The sequence below is a fragment of the Pinus tabuliformis genome, chromosome 1_2 (assembly GCF_031772625.1).
Source record: "Pinus tabuliformis cultivar Carrire ecotype Pingquan chromosome 1_2, CPIR1, whole genome shotgun sequence".
NCBI lineage: Eukaryota > Viridiplantae > Streptophyta > Pinopsida > Pinales > Pinaceae > Pinus > Pinus tabuliformis.
The window spans coordinates 840821880-840828741 of NC_142298.1; positions in this window are offsets into that span (position 1 = coordinate 840821880).

Sequence of the window (6862 nt, forward strand, 5' to 3'; positions counted from 1 at the left end):
AAATCTCAATGGATTTTATCACAGGTTTACCCAAATCCAAAAGAAAGAGTGTCATCATGGTGGTAGTTGATAGACTTACGAAGTATACACATTTTTGTGCACTATATCATCCTTGCAAATCCCATACATTCGCTATTCCATTTGTGGAAATAGTTCAAAAGCTACATGGAAACCCAAAGATTATTGTAAGTGACAGAGATCCCATTTTCAATGGAATTTTTTGGACATAATTATTTTCTTGTCTTGGTACTCAATTAGCTCATGGCTCATCTTATCATCCTTAATCAGATGGGAAAATTGATATAGTGAACAAATGTTTGGAAGGATATCTTCATTTATTTTTATCTGCTAAACGAAAAAAATGGGTCAAGTGGTTACCTTTGGCAGAATGGTGGTATAACACTTCCTTTCATACCACAGGAAAAATTACCCCATTTATGGTATTTCATGGATATCATCCATTGTCCATCACATCACCTTTAAGAGAAAATTCTAAGGTTCAAGTAGTGGAAGATCACATCGACCATCAACAACAAGTTCTCTAACTCTTAAATGATAACCTATCTTTGGCTCATAATCAAATGAAGCAACAAAAAGATCAACATCATAGTGAAATAAGTTTTGATGTGGGTGATTGGGTATTTTCATGGCTAAAATTGTACAAAAAAATGTCCATCAAGCAAGTTAATAAGGATAATAAATTATCACCCAGGTATTATGGTCCTTACAAGGCGTTGCAAAAGATTGGTACTATGACATACAAATTGGATTTGCCTGCATCTTCGTGAGTTCACCCAATTTTCCATATTTCATGCCTAAAAAAGGTTATATGTGATAAGCTCCTAGCTCAAACTATATTGCTAGAACTTGATGAGGAAGGAAAATCATATTGGATCCTGAAGTAATCACAGAAACAGGAATCCGATAGCTACGAAATCGATCAATTTCAGGGTATCTCATTAAGTGTAAGAGCTTACCTGTTGCAGTTTCCACATGTGAGGACAAATATTTTATATAGAAGCATCTAGAACTACTCAAACATTGAGGACAAAACCTTTTTGAAGGAGAGGGGCATGTTAGTTCCCTATAATACTAGTTTAGCCCACATATTATTATTGCTTTGCCCCATAGAAACCCACTATTATTATTTGTGTGCCCTTGCATTATTATTGTTATGTAGGCCATAATTAGATTTTATCCCTTTAGACTCCCATATGTATCAAGGAAGTCTTGTCATTTGAATCATCCAAGAATTGTTCATTTATGTGATGTAAATGGATGTTGCCCCTTCGAAGCGGCTTATTATCTAGTCACTGATCTATCTTTTCTTATGTTTCTGTGCTATTTTTTATCTAGATACATAATAATTTCCTATTGGGAAAACCCTTAAATAACTCAAAATGTCACACCCTAAATGCAATTAATGTGGCAAGAATGAAATCATAAGAACTTGATCTAGTTTTGTAATTTTTTATAATTAATACAAATATAAACTTTTAAGCTTTGTCACTCATCACTCTTGTGTAATAACACATTCAAAGATATAATTTTCGTACATTATATACCTTGGGACATAGATTTTCACGTAATATGTCACTATATTAGAATTGGTATTTTATATCAACTTTAGACTTTCGACCATAAACGAATGTTTATTTATTACTTCTTAACACAACTTTGATTTTGCTTAACATGGGGGACCCTCTAATATGCATCCATGTAATTTTGGACATGATGAAGTTCATAACTTATAAAAGGAGATAATTGTTTCAAAGGAAGAAATTTATGTATAAATGAGATCCAAATATTTTTTTTTATCTTTTATTAGTTCAACAACTACTTTATAAAGATTTACAAAGAATAATCTAAATTTACTTAACATAGCCAACTTTAAGAGGTCAATTAATAACTAAACAAGAATTGCATGGGGCACAAGGCACTTTGTTCATTATTTACTTTTATTATCTCATAATTCTACCCTAGAGAAGAGAAACCTATTTGCCATATCATCTCTCCTTGTTTTGAATGGAAAGTGCCTAAACTTTCCTCTTGGTTTAGGAAGGGTACTACACCATTTTGAATTTTATCATGGATGATTATTGTTGGTTTGTTGGTGTTCATGCTATTGTAAAATCATGAAATCTTGCATGATGTGTTGGACAAGGATTGTTCATCAACTCACTGTGATGACAATCCATTTGCATATTGCTACACTAGTTGTCTAATTATAGTTTTATTGAATGATTTGATTCTTTTAAATCAATCATTCTTGAAGAAGTTAACAATGTACCACCATGATTGGCACTAACATCCCACCTTTTTTCTCACATGGTGAATATGTAGGAGAGCTCCATGCATTATTCATATACATATGGAGTTTAATTATTATGAACTACCCAACCATTACATACATACATACACAATGAAGTTGATATTAACGTGTAATTTGATATCCAAGAGTAAGCATCAACCATCATCTAACAACACTTCCATGTAATAAAACATAAAACCTAGATGTGAGGCCATGAGGTTAAGTATCACCAAAGGCAATAAAGTCCAAGCCAATGCCAATTTCATAAATTCAAGCATGTGAGAAAAAGGATTCATAAGCAATATTGGGTCAAAAACAATAGTCGGAGAAGAATAGCACTAAAATGCATATCTATGTAATGGTGTCAAAGTCAACACCATAGCACTTCATGGTGTAGATCATATAGTTTGTATGGAGTTCAGAATTTACTATTCAAATGTCATGGGAAGGAGTTGAGAGTGAGAACCAATTGGAGGGACATCTAGACTCGACCAAACTTCACTTAATAAGAGTAACAATATCATATAGTAAGCACATCTTCTCTATCTCATATTGAAGTTAACCCTCCCCTAAACTTCACTTAATTTTAAAAAATAAACGTAATAATTTTATTGTCGGCAGAAAAAACTTACAGGCATTTTTAACGTATATATATTTATCACTCAAAGGAACCATACATATTTTACTAATAGAAGGAAACAGTCATCCACGAGGATGAACCGAACCAAACAATCCCTTACAATCGCAATGAGCTTAAGTCGATTGCAGATTCCTTGAATATTCGAGAATCCGACGGACATGGGCGCGGTCAAAAAATTGACCGCACCCATGTCCGTCGGATTCTCGAATATTCCGGGAATCTGCAATCGACTTAAGGATGGCCTTACAATCGCAAATGATTCTAGTCAACATTTATCGAGTAATAGTGTTCTCCATTTACAAAATGTGTTCCTTACGAGTATATATAGATGATTTTAGTGTCCATTATAGTAATGTTCAACATTTAAAAAATCAAGTTTCTCTAGAAACCTAGCCTCTTGATATTTCCCTTTGATCATTGCTATATGCTAACGCAAAGATGGAAGTCCAATATGAGTTTGCATGGACAATTGAACCACTTTCCATGTTGCCATGGCAGAGACATGATAACTGCCCTTTGTTGCCAATAATGATGATAGTAGTTTACCTCTTGATGTTTCCCTGTGATCATTGTTATATGCTTGAGCAAATATGGAATTCCAATAACGAGTTTGGATGGACAATTGAACCATTTTCCATGCTGCCATGGCGTAGACATGATAAGTAGCCTTTGCGAGATAGTAGTTTACACACTGAAGGGGTTTTTTAATTAAATTTGTTAAAAATTTAATAAAAAATGGTTAAAATTGTAGTTCGATCTATAATCTTTGTATAATTAGAATGGTTTAGTTTTTTAAAATATTTAATTTATTTATACAATAACAAAAACATATGCACTATTTAACAAAAAAAATATTTAAAAAAAATAATTAAACAATACCAAAAACGAAATCTCGATATCAACCCTAATGGGAGCATCACAATCGATATGGTTTTGTACGAGAGCATCATAACAGTATCATATCCACATGAAATCTTGCACGGAGGTGAAAAGGCAACCCCTGATAGCATGGATAGATGTTTTCACAAGATTCTGATCAAGTTGATCAAGTTGCCAAGATGGATCACTTTGACTATTGGCCAACTTCTCCGTGACTCCTGGCGATGGATGTGTCAATATTCCGCTCCGGAATAGTAATCCCGTGTATCCCGACTAGTAAGGATGGCATGAAATATTTTTTAATAAGAGGTAAGTGTTACTCACATTTTGGAATAATATTTTAGATTTTGCCATATAAATAAAAAGAAAGATAACTAAAAACGATAATTTTACAACCTTCCGTAGGAATTAGGGTTTTGTTACTCACACTCATAACAACAATAATTAGACCAGAGAAAATGGCCCAAGAACAGCTACGGAATTAGGGTTTTGTTACTCACACTCATAACAACAATAATTAGACCAGAGAAAATGGCCCAAGAACAGCAGAAGCCATGATGTTTTTGACTTAAAGCCACCAATAGCTTTCTTTCCCCTTCATGGGTGCTAGCTGATTCGACGTTGCAAAACAAGCTAGTTCCTTGGAGGAGGAGTGTAGAAATAGGATACACACCAGCACAAGATAACTTCCGTACTAATATCCAAGGGCCAACCCTGGAGAGATTATGGAAGAACAATATTAAGAAGTGCTACATAAGCAGAGTCCAAAGAAAGGCGTAATGGATGAAGAACACGATGCGTAAAAGCTAAATAAGCGACTCGAAACACATCGAGGTAAAGTAGATAGTGTTACAGAAAGGAAAGAGGCCATGGATTTTTAAATATGGAAATCGATTATAAGAAATGAAAATGAAATTTTATAAGAGTAACATTAAACAATTATGTTTTTATTATTTATTAAAATTCCAAAATATTTTCAAAATCTACTATTAAATTCAACTCAAAAAACAACTCATTAGAAAAAACATAAAAAAAACCAGCTGTATTGAAAATATCATCGTATTTTATATAAGAAGAACCCAACTCTACTGAAAATATCACTCGAGGCCGCCTAAAAGTTGGCAGGCAGACTGGTTGTCTGATATAATCAGACAACCCCAGAGCAGAAAGACGACCCGGTCTCATTATTTGAGTCACAGCCGTACTCATTTGGACATACCACCACACTTTTGAATAATTTCATCTTAGCACTTCTCTGGCGTGTTGGAGGCTCTGACATGTTCAAATTTGAACATTGTCGGCTATGTGTTGTTGAAGTGGTACAATGGAATCCAACGCAGCCGTGGCAAGATATATTGAACTAGGCAGTGCTGGAAGTGAGATTTGAAAGTAACATAATCTCCCGTTGGTCAATAGGGAGTGCGTGATACAAAACATAGACCGCACGTTGAGGCTGCATTAAAGGGATCGGTGTGGGTGAAATAAAGGAGAGACTCAACGTTGAAGCTACATTAGGGCCATTGGGTATACATGGGTAGGTTCACGGAAACTCTGTTGGAGGAGATAATACTAAGCAATAATAATTTATGGAGTGTTTCTGTGTTTTTTGCTTTCAATTTAGAGATGCAAAGTTAAGATGGAGGTTCAATATTGAGCCGAAAGTTGTATTTTCTTAGAATGAGTGATTCCATCTCTGTTAAATATGGAATTGAAACATTAATTTATTTAAAAATAAAAAAAATTATTACTGGTAATAAAAAAACAAAAATGATTAGCAAAATCGCATTAGTAAATGTGGTTGATAGATGCTATTGAGAGTTATTTTCAAATGTACATTAACATGTATCAACCACATTTACTAATGTGGTTGTAGTTGTGCTAGTTGACAGCCATGCATGTAGAGAAATAGTAGATGATTATTATTAATATTACTAGCAATTGTCCCTAAAGGAGGTGCAAACGTACACTGAACGAGTGGAAGATTTGGGCAGAATGTAGAGAAATAGTAGATAATTATTACTAATAATACTAGCAATTGCCCCTAAAGGCGCGAAGGTACACCAAAGGAGTGGAAGATTTGGGCAGATCATCTCACCACGATGGGACCCATTTTTGAATGCATGCATCTATGTTCTACCAAACTCTCCAATACATGTGCCATGAGGCGAGTCCACTCTTCACAACCTATGCATAAACACGAAGTGTTGACATACCTTGCCCCAGGTGTCTCACGCTTGGCTAGCTATGTTTTCTCCGGCACAGTGCGGTCACGCTAAGATTTTTCCAGGGCACGAGAGTGATCTCCATCGAGCTCCTAGAGTCGAACTACTCTTTCCACAGGTTTTATATATGTTATATAATATATAATGCCTCTGTTCTGTCGCTTTTAAAGGTTTTTCCTGTTCCGACTTGTCTTTCATAACATATGATGGGGCAAACAGAAGGAATAGGAGAAGAAGATATCGAGTATGCTAAGTTGGTTGTCAGAGTGCTTTCATGGAAAATTATAAACTACAAATTTACCAATTTTATAATATATCTTCTATTACCCAATTGAAGCTAATGTTGTGATGGATTTTTGGGTCGGTGTGATCCTGTATTTTGAAGTGAGTATAGATTGGTTACCGAAAGGGATTAGGGTAGGGTCATGGGAAATTTGTTAGATGAATTTCATATTTATGGGTTTTGATTAGCTAAAATAAACTCTCACTAGGGTCGGAGATATACATATCTTATTACAACTGCCTTATTTTTTTAGAATAGTGAGTTGGGCATTTCATTATCAGAACTTTAATTATTGTTCGAGATGGGTAAGGGGCTTAGGATGGTTTCTTGTGTGATCACTAGGACATATACTGGAACCTTTATCTTATGTTAAACTAAAATGATGAACCATGAACCATGCTAGTGTGATGTTGGGTAGCTCATGGCCAAGTTATAATTCAAGTTGAAACTTGAGTCATGGAAAGATTGAGGGATTACTCTTAAAGGGGTGTTGTAGAAATGTACATATTGGCCCAAAAGCTTACAAC